Source organism: Larimichthys crocea, chromosome VII (assembly GCF_000972845.2).
Source record: "Larimichthys crocea isolate SSNF chromosome VII, L_crocea_2.0, whole genome shotgun sequence".
In the NCBI taxonomy this organism is placed as follows: Eukaryota; Metazoa; Chordata; class Actinopteri; family Sciaenidae; genus Larimichthys; species Larimichthys crocea.
In genome coordinates, this window is record NC_040017.1 from 193,386 (window position 1) to 211,791 (window position 18,406).

The following is an 18,406-nucleotide window of genomic DNA, read 5'->3' on the forward strand; positions in this document are numbered from 1 at the left end:
GACAGATTAAACCATCTTTGAAGTTTGCCATACATCAGTTGAAAACTCCCTTCCCCTGCTCTTTAAGCTAATAAGCTTAAATCTTCCTGCAGCCAAAGCTGCTCCTCCATGAAGAAAAAAAAAGACGAAGAAGAAGAAGAGGAGAAAAAACCTTTTAATCCCGGCTTTGATGATACATTATGTGCTGCTGGAAAGAACACTCAAAGTTCCCCCTGAAACTTAAAAGTGACATGGACCCCACCAGGCTGTTCTGGATGGAGGAACCAGCAGAAGGAGCGTCCACATGACAATAGCATTTTTACATTCTCCATTCATCATATAATCACTTGTATTTCAACCCAGCCCCATTCCTCAGATATGATGGCTGCAAACAACACGCAGACACAAGCATAAACTCAATATGACCCTGCTTTCTGCATGTGTAGCACTCGGCGGCTCAGTGAGCGGAGATTAAGCTTTGAGGAGAAACAGCGTGGGGGCTGAGGTGGCACAGAGAGAGAGAGGAGGGAAAGGAAGGGGAGAGACGGAGTGAGCAAGAGATAAAAAAAAAATGGGGAAGGAGGGTGTGAGAAGGGGAAAAGAGCAGGATCACAGAGGGAGGAGAAGAGAGCTGAGAAAGGGTGAGAAAGGAGAGCGGGAGAGAGGGGAGGGAGGTGAGGTGATGGTGGTGGTGGTGGCTGGGGGGAGGAGGGCACGGAGTTCAGATTCGACTGTCATTTTCCAGCAGAGAGGGAAAGAGAGAGAGAGAGACAGAAAGAGAGAGAGAAAACAGAGTAGCGCAAAGATCTGCTTTCTGGTTTCTATGGCAACAGCAGGCTATTATCCTCAACTGTCATTTATTATAAAGGGATCTGACTCCAGTGAGGGAGGACGAGAGAGAGAGAGAGAGAGGGAGAGAGAGAGACAGACAGACAGAGAGAGAGAGAGAGAGAGAGAGAGAAATAGTGAGAGAGGGAGAGAGGATGGACGGAGAGGTCGGGGCTCCTGTTTACCTTCGGGAGCAGAGAGTGATCTGTGAAGTCAAACGAACTGAGGTAAAAGCCAACAAATCGCTGCCTCTCCTCAACTCACATGACAACATCAGGATCCAGATAATATGGGCCAATACCCTAGATTTGAACTGGCAGTATTATTCAGTGGATTTTTATTAACACTACTGAGATTCCTTTTTTTTTTTTTTTGAAATGAAAAAATAAAAAATACAAATCAATATCATTTCATATTCTAATATTTTTTATTTCTTTGGACCCTTTTATTCTAAATAATGTACCATTCATTTTAAAGAATTTATTTTATGGCAGTGGTGGAAAAAAAATACCTTTCTTATTTAAAAGTAGCAAAACCAAAATGTGAAAATGATTAACTTTATGAATGAATGAAGACATCCAGTGCAAAATTTACTGCAGCACATATTACACATATTCAAAATCATAGCTATATAACTGGATTGATTTAACAATGTGGAGCATGAATATAAATAGCATGTACTTTTGATGTGGGTTCAGATGAAGACTGTTGGGAAGGACACTCTCCACTTCATTTGGTACACCTGTACAATCCAACGTGATCCAATACGAGAACTCTGCCACATATTCTACTTTTATGAAGCTGATAATGCTTTAGTTTTTGTTGACACTGTCAGAGGGGTATTCATTTAACCACCATGTTTATTATTGAGGTTGTAGTTTGCAGTAGTGTTAAGCTGGCCTGCATTATACAGAGAGGCATACATGAAAGGGCCCAAATATTAGAAATACTTTCATTATAATGATCTCCTGTACAACAAAGCACCCATTATGACATCAGTAATAAACATAAGGTAGAATTATAAGCTCTCTGAGTGTCTACAATAACAAAAAAAATTAGAAAAGGTTCATAAAAGTAGAATTTATGGCAGAGTTGTTGTATTGGATTGGACTGGTATTTGTATTGTGTTAGTATTAGTATTATTATTGTATTAGTATCAGTGTTAGTTTTAGTATTTGTATTAATATTAGTATTAGCATTAGCATTAGTGTTAAGTATTAATCTTAGTATTAGTGTTAGTATTAGCATTAGTCTTAGTTTTAGTATTTGTATTGTATTAGTATTAATAATTGTATTAATATTAGTATCAGCATTAGCATTAGTGTTAAGTATTAATCTTAGTCTTAGTTTTAGTATTTGTATTGTATTAGTATTAGTATTAGTATTATCATTAGTGTTAAGTATTAATCTTAGTATTAGTCTTAGTATTGGTATTAGTCTTAGTATTATTCTTAGTGTTAGTATTACTATTAATATTAGTATTAGTGTAAGTATTAATCTTAGTATTAGCATTACTCTTAGTTTTAGTATTTGTATTGTATTAGTATCGGTATTAATATTAGTATTAGCATTAGTGTTAAGTATTAATCTTAGTATTAGTATTAGTGTGGGTATTAGCATTAGTCTTAATTTTAGTATTTGTATTGTATAAGTATTAGTATTAGCATAAGTGTTAAGTATTAATCTTAGTATTAGTACTAGTGTTAGTCTTAGTTTTAGTATTTGTATTGTATTATTTTGTTAGTATTAATATTAGTATTAGTATAATAGTATATTAGTATTATTATGATTTACCATCATGCAAATAAGTTAAAACTCCCTTTCTATTAAATGTTTCACATGTTTCAGCTGCTGCACCTTCAGTTTGCAGGACTTTCTGTTTTGTTGTAAAGTCCCACAGGAGACACAGCAAACACAGGACTGTCTCAGTGACTACAAACTGATTTTCATGTGTTTTAATGTGTGTAGGTGAAGTACTCCTTTAAATGCAGTAAAACTGTGTAGGTACTTTCCATCATTGGTGTTTGAGCTTGAGTTTAAGTCTTCTAGGCAGCCATCAGTTTCCATTCATTTCACCACAAGTTAACTTACAGAGACTTGAAACTTGCTGCAGACAGGTTATCAATCACAGAGAACAAACAACACGTCCACTTATGTAGTTAACAGTCAAGTTATGGTTGTGCAATAATACTGCAGACTGACTAAAAAAGTCTGCTTTACATTACCCAACAACACTAAAATCAGTAAGACAAATGTACAAGAGACCATGATTTTCTAACCAGGACTGTTTATCTCAAGCACCAATTAAGAAGAGTGTGAAAGATATTTCTTAACACTGGAAACAGCATTTTGTTACTCAGGGCCTCATCAGTACATGGAGTTTGCAGTTTTACAAATTCACAAAACATATGTGGAACTTTGGTTGAACAGAGACGGGGGTTATGATCTCTCCCCACATATATACAATCACATCACATGACCAGAGTTTCATACTCATGTAAAGACCAACCAAAAACCAACCTGGTCCACAGTAAAACACAAGCCCTACCATCTATCCATCTACCTAGTTTCTTCCACTGATCCTGAATCAGATCATGGTGGCAAGCATCCTTCTCCTCTGCAACATTTTCCAGCTCCTCCCGAGGCGTTCCCATGCCAGATGGGATATCTAGTCCCTCCAGTAAGTTGTGGTTCTGTCTTTGGGTTGATATGGGAAGCATCTAGTGCACACACGGTAAAGATGGACTTGAGTTAATTCATAAATTCTTGCAACACATCTAAAGGAGTCAAAATGGTGGAAAACAGTGGTATGGCCCTTTAATGAAACCCTTAAAATATTAGCATCTGTAACTCATACGTACACACTAATACACAGCCTAACATTATTGGATATAATATCTGATTGTGAATAGCACATTATTACTTGTGCATTGGAAACATTGGTCTAACTCTAAATCATATCTAATACCAGCTTAATCAAAATGGCTTCTAACTGTCCAACAGTGTAATGAGCACATTACAGCGGAAACATTACAGCAGGGGAAGAATGACCCAAACCTGCTTCAACTGCTTTATGAATGAATGGAATTTACTGCATGATTACTGTACATAAGCCTGTGCATACAGTAGCACGGAGAAACTGTTGCTGTGACCAAGGTGGAAATGATTATGGAACAGGAAGCGGCTATTCCAATTTGAAATGGATAGTCCTGTAGAGTACATGGAAAATATCACTCCCTCACTTAAACTGCTCCTGCTGCACACATAGTTCAGCATGAACAAAACAAACACATACATATGCACATGCACACATGCATACATGTAGGAGCTTGGTATGCATATTTTCTGCTTACTGTATGTGGTGAAAAAGAGCTGGAGAGCTGTGTCGAGGAGGGAAAGAAAAACGTGGAGGGGATGGGTGGGGGTGGTGGACGAGAAATAAGATATGAAGAGGTGGGTGGTATTAGATGGAAATATCTCTCTCTTGTTTTCCTCTTTCCTCTCCCGTCCTGTGTCTCTCTACATCCCTCTACTCCTCCCCTCGCCCGGCTCCTGAGAGTGTTTGGGGGCCGGCCCAGCCAGAGCTCCAGGTGGCCTTCTCCAGAGCCCCTCTCAGCGCTGGAGGGACTGGGCCTTCATGCCATGCACTACCTCGAGGTCAATGGGTTTGTTCTGGCAGGGAAGGCAGCAATGAATGGGCATCATTACAGTTTCATTACAACAGGAACTGGCTGAAATGAAAGCTGTATTTAATGTCCAGAAGAGCCCCTGCAACTACTTGAAAGCTAGAGGAGGGAGAGAAGAAGACAGAGAGAGGGAGAGACGGTAACATGAATCTCGATGTGAAGCAAGAAGGACATCTTTTCACGCGTTACATTTGGAGAGAGCAGTTGTGGAACAGGCTCTCGGTTTTTCATCTGTGAAGGAATTCACAGGGCTCAGGACAAAGTGAAGAGCAAAGTATTTTTACAGATAGTAACTAACTCTGGTCCAGTTAAGCCCACATATCCCCCTTTCTGACCCACGCGTGACGTGAAATGATGGCGGGGGCTCAACCTGAGCCTGGATGCTGGACCAGAGTCATAGCAGAACGTGAAGAGGGACACCTCCCAGCATGTCCTGGACCAGAAAAAAGTCATTCACACCACTCCTTATAATATATTAATGTTTAAAAGTTATTAAATTATTTAACACTTTTGATCCGTTTTAAAACACAAATAGTAAAAACAGAACAATATGTTTGTTTTGAACTCAAACATATGGTTACCTTGCAGCCTTGGCCTGTCTGAGACTATCTGAAGAGACTATCTTGCCACTCTGTTACATATTCCATATGTATGGAGCTGGAGATGATAGTTATGGCATGTCATGTTACGTTAGGACATATATCTAATGTTGGGGTATGGGATATTCTTGTAATGTTGTTGGTACAAAAAGATAGAACTCACCTGAGGGTCCAGACACAGTGAAAATGTTTACTACTGTTATCTACTGTTAACCACTAACGTGCTAAGCAGCCGGGAACATGCAGATGCTAAGTCAGTGTGCTAGCATTTTGTTCTAGGGATTGTCTTTTAATTATTTCTATTAAATAATAATAATAATAATAATAATAATAGGACAATAACTTTGCAGTGTATTAGTTTTAGTCATATAGTAGTAGTATTTGCACAACTGACTCTTTATAATCTGGCATATTATTTAGCAAATTGTTACCTTATTACACATCCAGCAGTTATGGCGCTTCATTATCCACCTGACAATTGTTAGTCTAATATTTACTTTCTTTTAACTCTGTTTTTGGTCTCCACCAGCTCCTGATGGAAATATCCTGTGAGCTTTGTCACTAAAAACAGCTGCCTGCTATGAGAGTGAACATTGACTGCACATAAAAATTTAAAACAGAGACTTTAAATGAAATTGAATGGTGCAACACTTCTGATATGTGTCAACCATTTTAGACTCTCCAGCTCTCAGCTCCATCAGAGTTCTACACTGTGAAGATGGCTTGCTATTGGTTTAGTGCCAGATTTTTGTGTCAAATTTCACTGATGTCTAATACAACGCAGAAGATGTTTTTATCCGAGAGTGAATTCACTGATCAGGGTCATTTTATTTAAATTAATTTCACTGTTTTAAAGGGCTGTTGTAGCAGCTGATTGCAACACCCTCACCTCACCCTCTCTTTCCTAGTATAGTAAGTAATAGTAGTAAGTACTAGTAGTAAGTAGTAGTAGTAAGAAAAAACTACTGTGGCTGTAAAATGTACAAAAAACATAAAAGTCACCATCTAGAGTCAATGTTTGTCTGCTGTGAGGGGCTACAGCTCATTCTGAGGCAACAAAAACAGAACAATTCTTATTTTTACTTGATTATAAGCTCAAAAAATGTAATCATAGTTATAGACATTATATTATATTATTATTATTTATTTCAGATTACTTTAGATTTATTACTTAGAACTAGGTTGCAAATGTCAAAAGTGGCACTGCTATTTAAGCAATATGTATAATTTTTTGATGAAATCAAAACATAAAAAAGTAAAATTGTAATATTAATTGCATATTAAAACATACTCTTAAAATTATGTTAGATATTATATAACATTATCATCATATCAAAGTGTATCTGGCTAAATGTATAAAACCATAATGTGGAGGTAAAATATGTAGAAGGTTCGACAGATTCGACTGCTCTCAACAAACTCATGAGGACAGATTCTATGCATATCAATAATATTCCATGGAGGTAAATTATGTAAAGAACAGTCTGAGAATGTAGCCCTGAGGGGTGAGGCTGCGTGAATGAGAAACTTTATGTTATGCATCAACACCAAGAAAAGAACAAATAAATATTTTTCCTTGTGAAGTCTTTATAAAGAATGTCCTTTCAAAGGGACAACAATGAGTTTGCTTTCAGGCCCGTAGGCAGGATGCTTCAAAATAAAAGCATGTAAAAATTCACACCAGTAAGTTGCCAAAATTACTTTTAAATGTACCGTCTCGTAAGGATGTTGGCTTTAAAAACTGGACTTTTCTCAACCACAGTAAAGAGAGACAACTGGGTTTGGACATTTTGAAGTTTAATGCTCATAAAACTATTTTGTCTGATTTGTCTTTTAAGCAACAGAAGCAGAAAAATAAACACTTTGTGCAGGATAAAGAAATAACTTGCACATCCCACCTTTATTTAATGGAGTTCCCTCCGTACATGGAGCTCTTGTCAGCTGTTTCATGACAGTTTTTTTTTTGATCTCATCTCACACAAATATGCAAATATATTTTATATATATATTTATTATTATTATATATCCAAAATCTTTCCAGTTTTGTCCGACAGCTTTAGGGGGATGTTTTGGACCTGAACCACCTCAGGGAATTTCATAACTATTGTGTCTGTGAAGAGGTTGTATTTGTCAGATTGTTGTTAAACATGGCTGTGTATGAAAATGCCAAAGCTAAAACCCCCTGAAAATATCATTATCAGCCCTGAAAAAAAACAACATGCCGACCGCGGCCTGTTCACTACAAAGACCTTTAAATGTATTGTGTAATCTCAAAGAGGAGCTGCAGAAAAAAAGAGTCAAAAATGAGATAATAAAAAAGGTTTAAAGATGCAAATTATACAAAACTACATCCTTCTTTGTGTCCCCTATCAGCTCCCTTCAGTCATTTCTCCTCACCCACACGTCCCTGCCTCCCCACCTCGCTCTGTCTCTCCCTCTTTCTCTCCCTCAGCCCTGTCCTCAGATGGCTTTTGGCCTACTTTCGGCTGCAGAGAGCTCCAGTGTGTGTGAGCCAATCTCAGTATGGATTTAGAGGCAGAGCGAGCAAGAGATGGAGGGATAGAGAGAGTGAGAGACAGTGAACGAGTGAAAAAAGAGAATCATGTGAAATGAGAGAGAGAGATTCAGCTCTGTGCTGTCGCTATTCTCTCTCTGCCTCTGCATCTTTGTTCCAACAATCATGGTTAACATTTTTCACCGATTTCTTCATGTAGGCAGCTTTTTGTACCGAAACTGAGCGTTACAATAATCCTGATGAACAAATTAACAATAAACTAATCAGACAGGGATTTGAACTCTGATATTTGATAAAAATGGGAGACACACATCTAATTTCAAAAGCATGCATTATTGCATCCTATTAAAAGCTGTTCATAAGGATTAATTTCCACTGTGCTGTTTGTTTTCTGTAATCAGAGGGCTCCATAACGACCACACACTGAGGCAACTCGCATGATAACTGTTAATGAAGTCATGTTGAGGTGAGAGGGTTGGGAAATCAAAGTGTTGAAACAAAGTGACAAACTGTCAAAATATACCGTGTGTTTGTTTCAACTTTATTCAGGTTCTAACATCACAAATATTAACTTACCTGATAATTGTCAGATAATAGAAACCAAAATCATTTATGATTTTTCATTGTTTATTGTCCCATGCTAACATTTTAACTTTAAAAAATGTTCCATTAATTATTGGTTGATAAATAGGTGTTTATGCATGTTTTTCATGCATACAGACCAAAAATGTAGGACTGGAAATGCATCGGTTTTCATTTCTTAAACTCTTTATTTAAAACTAAAAATAATTCATAGAACATATTCTAGATTTACATTTTACAACTAAAGTCTGAGCCTACAAATTGCGTATTGATGTACACACAATTTAAAAAGGAAAAAGCCAATGACCATGGATTTTGAACTGAATTACCATATTACCATGTCAACTGATACAATTGTATTTAAATTGTGTTTGTCTGTAGCTGACAAAGGACTTAAACATTTTTGTCTAAATCCAATCAGCTGGATACAGAAAAAAAGCAGATATGATGAGTTTTAAATGAAAATGTCCTAATCTAATTACATATCAGGATCCATTCATTTGTAGTATATTTTTCAGAGGTAGATTGCATGATGTTGGGATTGAACACTAGTGAATTTCCCGGTGTGGGATCATTTAAAGTCTATCTTGTCCTATCTTATTTTATGATTCAATTAACACATTGCATTGTGAGGCTTTTTATTACAATAATACATTTCTATAACATGTTGAAAAATCTATCTTATAAAAACGAAGAGCCATCACTTTGTTCTTTTGCAGAAGCTCTGATAATCTGTAATTTAATACCCCATTAGGACGTGATGACTGCTGTCTTTCTCACAGTTCGAAAATCTCACTTTGTTTCAGTTATGACTCTTGCTGTGTCAGCTCATTGTGCCCATTATTCCCATCATCATCATCATCATCATCATCATCATCATCATCATTATCATTATCACTTTGGACTATCAAAAATCAGAATCTGGCTCCGACAGGTCCAGACAAGAACTCCTGGGGGAATTCTTGGAAATGTGTTAAATCACTGAGGTAGAGGAGGCAGGTTGAGGTTAAATGGACACCACAAAAAGCTGACACTTCATCGCTAAACAATGTCTGGAATGAATGTCATGGATTGTCAAACGAGGGTGGAACTTTCCACTAAATGTTAGCAACAACTCACTATAACATATGCTACAATGTTAGCATGGTGAGGGCTAAAGTGTTAGCGTTTCGCCTTATTATTCAGCATAGTGTAAATGTATACTCTATATATAATATACAAACTGTATATACACAACATGCTAATGTGTTAGCATGAGACACTATGTCCCAGAACAGTGTAAAATGCAGACTTGTTATATAATCCTATGTAGCACTGTATATTATGCTAATATGACTCCTACTCTCACTTTGTGCTAAAATATTAGCAGGCAGCTAAAATTCTACAATTGAGATCATTTAGCTGTGTTAGCTCAGTGCGAACACTGAGTATATATTCATATAGCATGAGTGAATGTGAACGCTATAGTGTTAGTGTGTCACATACTATCATTCATATATGCTAAAGTGTTGGCATGGAGCTAGCTTGTACACAACATGATGTATACCAACGCATTACATAAACCTTGAAATCACTACCTAGCCATATAGAATATCTCATACTAGCACACTTACGGCTATAAAATAGTAGCATAGAGCCTTGGAGCATTTCTTGAAATAATGAAAAGGGGGGACATTTTGAATAAATATTTTATTAGCATCAAATATTTTTATATTACAAAGGACAGACATCATGTGGAAAAGCAGTACCTCAGCACATTAACAAAAACAAAGATATCACTTTAGCTAAAAGTCATGTTTGTATATCAGTCCAGCTGTATGTATGTATATATATATATATATATGTATGTATGTCAGGGTCAAGATATCATGTACGCCACACAAGTGTGTGTGCGTGTGTGTATGGGCAGTTAAAGCTTGCTTCAGTGTGGCTGCCGTATCCGTCTCATGTTCACAGACCATTCCTCGACATGTCCTGACCTGGTCTGACAGGCTGGAAGACAGAGGAAGACAAAGCTTTTTAACACATACAGTATGTACAGTACGTTAGCAGCACACCACAGTGGTGTCACTGAAGTTTGCATTTCCTGTTGAAGTGAGTGTGAACACATGAAACACAATTAAAGCACATGGAATATTATGAAGAAAATGAATATCTGCATTTCTCATTAAATATTTATTGTATTTAGGCAGGCCTAATTAGCATGACAAACATAGACACAATAATCTCACACACAAATTCGTACATATGGACTAATTACTGCAACACACTGACGACTGAGGAGTGAAGCTTGTCAACCGTCTTAATTAATGTCTTCATTTTAGTCCATTTACTCAGCGATGTCTTTGTGGTCAGCAGAGACGATGTCGTAATTTGCTTTGGCAGCTCAACAGAAACAAAAATCACGCCAAAAAAATTAATCTCACTAAAACCGATTCAAGACTTTAAAAAGGTATAAAAATACCTCTAAAGATGAGACATGAAACATGCCAGAGGATATGCCTGTTTATAAAAAACTCATTCAGAGCTTCTATTAATAAGCATGACAACCAAAAGAATTGACAGTTGTGAAATGACAGCATTAAGGCTTTATTTAGACACAACTGTAAGACGTCTCTATTTCAACAGCAGGCCTCTGAAGAGAACACTGGGCTTACTGTACTGCTCTCACATCATCCAGCATTTATTACGAGGCATAACTGGTTATACTGTTTATTACAGTATTATTAGGTATTTAACCACTAATATGAAATAAAAGTAAATTGTTGAACAATCATAACATAAAAATGACATTGCTCCACATGATCTGTACACTACACAGTAGTATACAGTTCTTTAACACAGATTAATTTCATGTCTAACAGTTTCATCTGATGTGACTTCATAAAAAAAAAGTCTCCTAACTTTACATTTCACATACTGAAAAAGAAATAAAGAATGCAAGTGACAATATGCACTGACCAACAACACACAACACTCAGTATCACAGAGTTGAACTGTGCATCATGATGTCACAACTGGATGACAACACACAAAAAATGAATAATTCAACATGATTGGAATTGATTTTAATTACAAAACATAATCAGTGTAACATATTGAAGTCACATGTAAAATACAGAATAAATGAGCTAGAAGATAATGAATAAAACACAGTAACAGATGAGTGAACGGTGGTAACGAATCTCAGACAGCAACATCGACCAGTGAAGTATTTAGAAGTTTATAGTACAAGTAAATGTTATATAATAGTGATCCCAGAATGCAATAGGATGTCTTGTTTTGTCTGACCTACATTCCAAAACTCAAACATATTCAGTTTACTGTCATTTATGGCATAGACAAACATTAAATCTTACATGTGTGAAGCTGGGAACAGCAAATGTTTGCCATTTTTGCCTAAAAAATAAATCATAAATCATAAATCATCATTTTCGTCAATTGATCAACTAATCATCAGCTAATCGTAGCAGCTGTAAAGAAAAGATTGAGAAAAAAAAATCAAATTATTTATAAATTTTCACAAAGACTGGGTTTGTGAATGTTTCGAAGTCTGACACATTCTGCTGTTTTAATATCTGATCCGGCTGCTGCATCACGAGCAGATCAAACAGATCACAGATACAGTCCTTCAAACACAGCTCAGCTGAATAAAGAAAGCAGCGTGAACCCCCCCAAATCAAATCTCTGTGTGCAGACACACGATAGCTGATCACGTCTGCAGCTTCCTGCTAACCAAGGCTGCTGAGGCAGAAAATTATCCAAAAAACGTTAGCCGCAGCCAACGTGTTCAATCCAAAAAAACAAAAAAACAGCTTTTCTGGTTGACGTGGCAGTGAAGGGTTAAACGTTGATTCATCGGGGGATTTCCACCGCGTCTTTAAATCCAGTTAGACCTGGAGCAGGACAACAGTGACACTGAAGAGGAGACGGGCTCAGCCTCGGCCTCCAGTCATCACTACCTGAGGTCCTATTAGACAAAGAGCACAGTTTTAAATGCACAGACTGTGTGTGTGTGTGTGAGTGTGTGTGTGTGTGTGTGTGTGTGTGTGTGTGTGTGTGACTGCCGACACTTGTTAGTGGCATTAGTCCCTCTCAGATTAATGAGGTTAGTGTGTAGTCTGGTTAATCTACTGGTGTGATGTGGCTGTTTACAACTGGCTTTAGCCTGAGTTAGGGAGGACACACACACACACACACACACACACACACACACACACATACAAACAAATCATGCTGAAACGTACTGATCCACCCAACCAATGAAGAAATACGCCCAGATTGCAGACAAAACAGCATACAGTTTGGCAGCTGACACACAGACTGAGTGAAAAAATGAGAAAAACAATGGATCTGCCCCAAATCCTAAACCTCGTACAGTCGGCCAAGATACAGCACGAGGAGCTCCTCAGCGCTTCAGCTCTGTGAGGAATAAACACACGGCAGGTGTGCCATTCCAAAAAAAGACCTGCAAGGCTTTCCAGTGCCATCGGTAGTGGGCATGAGCCCACGTGGAGCAGCGACGCCATCTTGTTTCACTGACACACTGGAAGGAAGGAAGGAGTAGTGAACTCCTCTGCAGTGGGAAGAACTGCTAAACACACACACACACACACACACACACACACACACACACACACACACTAACAGACATGCTGACAGATACTGTAGGAAGCACACACACACATGCACGCTGACCAGCTCTGATTATTGATGAGTGTGCTCCTCCCGCCTGCAGCCGAGCCGAGGCTGTGTTGAAGGGAGTGGCAGAGAAAAACTGCAGAACGGGGGCTGGAAAGTCAACACGGAGAGAAACTGCCACAAAAGAGCGCTCCTTCCCCAACGTGCCAATCCATCTCGCTGATCAATAATTGAAGTTTTATTGGGAACATTATTCTGTGGTGTTTTTGGGTGTAACCTGCAGCATCCCCCTCCACCACACACACACACCTGAACTATTGCACTCCAAACCACCAGATTTATCTATCATCCACTCCACCTACCACAGTCCACCTTAACAATAGTCCACCCTAAAAGGGATTACATCAATCAACAGCCGCCTGCCGGTATTGGGAATCAACCGATACGGGAACAGCAGATATTTTGAGCCACAAAAGCTGCATTTAGACCACGGAGGCTAAAAACCAAAATCTACACAAGTAAATCTCTGAGACTCACTGGTCCAGAATCTCAGTGAAGCAGGTGTCGTTACAGGATTTACTGCCTGACAAACCTGAAGCTGCTGAGTAAAAGAGTCGCTGCTCAATCAAAGATTTTTACCCACATTTTCATGAAACCTTTGTGAAATGTGAGCTCGCATCAGGATTCAGCTCACAGGCTTCACAGATGCAAACCGCATCATCTCCATCAGGTCAGTAGCAGGCGACACTGATCGGCCCATGTCCCTTTTGTAAAAAAACAGAAATTCAATCAACATTGCAGCGTTGTCTGTCTGTCTGTCTATCCTCCATGTCTGCCTCAGCCATGGGGACACGGTGTACAGACAGTGTGCGGAGCAGTCGAACAATGGAGAGCGAGCCCGCACCCCCTTTTTCGAGCTTACCAGCTAGACACTAACTGCTCCAGGTTAGTGTTTGTTCACTGAGCTGAACAAATAAAAAACGATTTGGAGGCAGAGGGATGGCAGAAAAAGAAAGACACGGTGTTATATAAGAAAACTGCTAAAGCAGCAGATTAGCAGCACGGAGGGGGTTCAGGTTATAATCCATAATAGTTCATTAACGCAACGGAAGCATCTCCGGTAATCCACACAGAGACAGAATGAAGCCTTTTTCTGCAGCATCATATCCAGCTGTTGTAAGTCGAACAAATGGCACTGAAGGAAGGAAAACGATGAATATACATTTCAAGGTCAAGAGTAGAAGCAAACTGTCGTTTATGTGTTGTTGTGTCACATAGAGGTGATTATTGGTCAGAATTAATGAAGCTTCAGGCCCATGATGACTGACAGAAGACGACAGCCTTAGTCTGTGATGCAGAAATGCAACCTTTGGATTCACACATGTCCGCATAACGTACAGAAAAAATGACCATGAAATAATGCCACAAACTGTAGAACATTTCAAACCTGAAACAAGTTTCTCATCCGCATCTTTGCCGCAGACTTTAACACAACTAATGTCTGCCAGCCAGCACGATTTCCACTTCCTACAATCTGAGATCCACAAGTGCATGAGATTTAAATCTATCTATTTAAATGAAGGGAAGCGTCCATGAAGATGAGCTATCATCAATATTCATGCTACGCCCCATTAAAACTAAGACATTAGCTACGCTGTGATGGGCCAAAGTCAAATATCGATGAATCATGCTGTCAAAGAACTGCTATTAAAAAAATATGCTGCAAATGGCCCCTAGGGGAGCGATGACCCCCCTGAGAACAAACTGTAAGGTGCAAGGGAGGACGGCATGCTGAGGTAACCCCTGAAGACAGGACAGCAAAGAACCTCATGGCTCAAACGAAAATGGATGTTTGTTCTGAAGGGCCGCCATGTGCTTTTGTGCTATTATGAATTGTTTCTCAAAGCCACGGAGCAGCTACCATCGACGACAAAGCGCGCCGCCGCTCTGGATGCAGCTGAACACCGGAATGGAACGGATATGTTCAGAACATGTTGCGTATGAATCGCGGAGGGCGTCGATGGTGTTGTCAGTGTGTTCTCCACCTACACATTTATGTTAGCATGAGTGAGTGAGCTTTAACATCGCTGAGGGTTCACTGAGGTCAAGCACATAATGTACAGAGCTGTCATGGTCACGCTCTCAACATTACTCTGTGCTGCTCTCATGTCATAAAGGTACACGCACAGAGGCCTGCTAGAGAAACAAAGAACAGTCACACTGACATGTGCTGCTTTATTCAACAGTATCCACTGGTGCTGCATGAAGATGCTAATGCTATCACAGCAGCATTAGCATCGTCTCTTATAAACCGCTGATGCTAACCAGATGTTTAGCCTTTTCTTCATCAACACCAGCAGCAACGCCTTTAGCCTTTAGCTTTAGTCAGCTAGCGGCTCAGCAACCATTAGCACACCACCTGAAGCTGCTACCTGTGCTGACTATCATGTCACTGGACTGCTAAGCAATTAGCTTACATGCTAAAACTGCACATATTCAGTCGAGTCATTTCAAACAGCGCTGAGAGCGCGTAACGTTCAGTCTGTTCATTAAAGCAGAATAAAAGACATTCACGTGTCTTTATGTGTGTGGCAAAATGCTACGTTAGCACGAGACCACAATGAGTGCTTTATATGTGAGCACACAATCACCAGAAAAACTTTATTAATCCCCGCAGGGAAATTGTGTAGCAGTCACATCTAAGTTTGACTTTACTGACTGGCTGTTAAATTTAGGCATGTATCAAAGGCAAATAATTAGTGTAGACCTCTTGCCAATGGCCAGTACCAATACAATCAGGCCTCTGTTGCATTAGGATGATAGCTTCCTGTCATCCATCTAAATGCCTCAGCTCATCCTGCTTTAACTTTGTCACATGACCTCTTAAAACAGCATACATGCCACTACATCCCCGTCGTCCTAAACCCGAGAGATTTCAGCAGCCCGTCCAAATCAACTTCATCCATGTTTCGTCAGAACGGTGCAGCAGCAGACAGAACACAGATGAGCCCAGGTGACATGCAACACACAGCCGGGTGCGAGCCAAGCTGGAAAAGTGTGACATAGTGAGCGCGTGGTGAACGCCTTAGCTCACTGCGCCATGCCAACCCCCCCCCCCCTTCTGATCGCCATTGTTCGAGGCAGGAACGTGCGGGAGATAGTGCTGGCCGTGCATCCCTCTCAGCTCCCGAGAGCCTAACCCGTGGACATGAAAGCGTCACAAGTTAGGGTCTCAGGGACGGAGAGAGATACATCTACACACAGACTCCTCTGCCTCCTCACTCTGCTGCATTCAGCCCCTCAGGATTCAAGGTTCGGACTCGTCGCTACAATTAAGACATCAACCGAAATCGTGCACGTTCCTGGGCAAGAACGCTTCCATGTACTGAACCGGTCTTTGAGTCAAGTGAGGACTCTCATCACGTCTGAGCATCCCTCGAACAGAGAGCGAGCTCTGCCTGTTACAGACATGCAGCGACGCACCAAACACATACTCTGTATTAGTTATTATATAACTATATTACATGCATTAATTGAGCATGCTCATTGCAACCTCCACTGCCCCGATATGTATTCGTGAACATACAACAAGTGCAAGCCTCAGCCATCACACGTGGCCGATCGCCCACCCCCCCCCACTCCCCACCCTCCCTGCCCAACTCTCTCTCTTTCTCCCTCTCCCCCTCCCCCACCTCAGCTGAACAATACAGCACTTTGAAAAATGCCTCCTGCAATCAGGTACAGAGCCCGCTGCCGTACAGTAAGCCTGGAGATCTTTTGCCGCCTGAGGGATCTGAGCTGATCTAAATCAGCCGATGGCTGCTGATCACTGCACGCAGACGTGCGAGGCGAAAGCTCTGTGAATGAATCGATCACAGCGTTTAAATACGAGGCTAGGACCGCACAGCGGCAAACAATCCCTCTGACATGATGACTTGCATGCTGGTCCGACTGTCACTGTTAATAAAATCATTCAGTTGCATGCTCAATCATTACTAGAGAAAATTCCCATCCAAGTGAGGTCTTTGAATCCTCCGGAGAGGCTGTGTAGAGGAGAGACGAGCCAGATAACAAAGGTCTGCGGCTCCTTCATGCCACCATGGTGGTCTAAAGCTTAGGAAACAGATGGGGAGCTGAGAGGGAAGTGGAGAGGAAGAGTATTCGTTGGTATCGACTCACCCTCCCCTTCGGATTCAGGATGCCCCCTTTTCTCGCTGTTCTTCTAGCTCGTTTCCTGCTTAAGAGGGCAAGAAAAAAGAGACGGAGAGAGAAAGAGAAAGCTCAGATTAAAACTTACAGCATGCCAACAAGATTCCAGTTATTTTCAGAAGAAGAAGAAGAAGAAGGAGAGGGTTTTTTTTTAAGAAGAGGTCCGTCCATCCGGCGAGCTGCTCGAAGTCAGGCGCAATAAATGGGAAGAGAGCGACGGACGGAGACAAGAAAGAGAGGCATGAGGATGGGTGGTAGGACAGAGCCGAAATGAACCATGTGCACACTCTCTCTCCCTCTATCTGTTCACTCTCTCTCGTTCTCTTTCACACACACACACACACACACACACACACACACACACACAGTGAGCAGTCTAGGGAGCAGAATCACGAGAGAGAGAGTCGGCGCGACGATCCCCCTTCCCAGCAAACGAAACGCTGAAAGGAAGTGATACTTAAAGGTTAGCTAGGACAGGTAGACGACGACGGAAAGGGACAGAAAGGCAGCGAGCGAGTGAGCGAGGGACATCGGGAGACAGCGAAGGAGGGAAAGAGAGAGAGAGGGAGAGAGAGAGAGAGGTAAAGTAAAAGCGCACAGAGCATCGAACCACGGAATCAGTGCTTGCAGCCAGGGCCACTGTGCCAGTGAAGCATACCAGTATGCTGCCTCACTGAAGGGAGAGGGTGGGGGGTGGAGGGGAGGAGGGTGAGGGAGGGGGGCACACACACACACACACACACACACACACACACACACACACACACACACACACACACACACCACTGTCCACTCACGACTGTTTTGACTGGTTATCTTATAATGCCAATTATTGACATGAGCACCATGAGGTTCGTGTAGAGTCAGGACATGTTCTCACAGCTTTTGTTCTCCAGGATGTTGTTGGCAGAGGAGGGATGCAAAGCTGAAGATAGTAAGCTGGACTGTGTGAGAACATGCTGCTCCTGGCTCTGGTTGGTTGTTTTCATTAAGAGCACGAGGAGGAGCCATATTTGTCACACACCATTTGTCTCATGTTTTACTGTCAGAATATTGTGACAGTTTCAGCAGACATGGCAGAGTTACTTAGTTGAACACTCACTGGTAGTTCAAGTTCAAGCTCCTCCTCTTGCTGAAATGAAGCAGAACCTGAAAATAAAAATTCCTCCATGTTTTTTGTCCATATATTTTCTGGTTCCAAGCATGCAGATTAACCACAGAGCAGCAACATGATGAGAAGGAAGAGTTTTGGTCTGGATGGGATCATAACTTTCATCTGTTTTGAGGAATTGAAAGTCTCACACACTCAGCAGCACTGAGCAGGGAAAATATGAGCTGGATGAGACAAAGCTTGCTGTCTATATGTG

General features: G+C 40.6%; 2 long non-coding RNA genes across 2 annotated transcripts; both read right to left on the minus strand.

Annotated features, from left to right (window-relative positions):
* Positions 1–9,859: 9,859 nt before the first annotated feature.
* LOC113746018 (uncharacterized) lies at positions 9,860–17,773 on the minus strand. The gene is made up of 2 exons (XR_003462565.1): positions 17,128–17,773; positions 9,860–10,181 (listed from the first exon to the last, which is right to left on the minus strand). It is a non-coding gene; the product is annotated as an uncharacterized LOC113746018 (long non-coding RNA).
* Positions 10,350–17,121, minus strand: LOC109138609 (uncharacterized). The gene is made up of 2 exons (XR_002041981.2): positions 17,010–17,121; positions 10,350–12,159 (listed from the first exon to the last, which is right to left on the minus strand). It is a non-coding gene; the product is annotated as an uncharacterized LOC109138609 (long non-coding RNA).
* Positions 17,774–18,406: the final 633 nt, after the last annotated feature.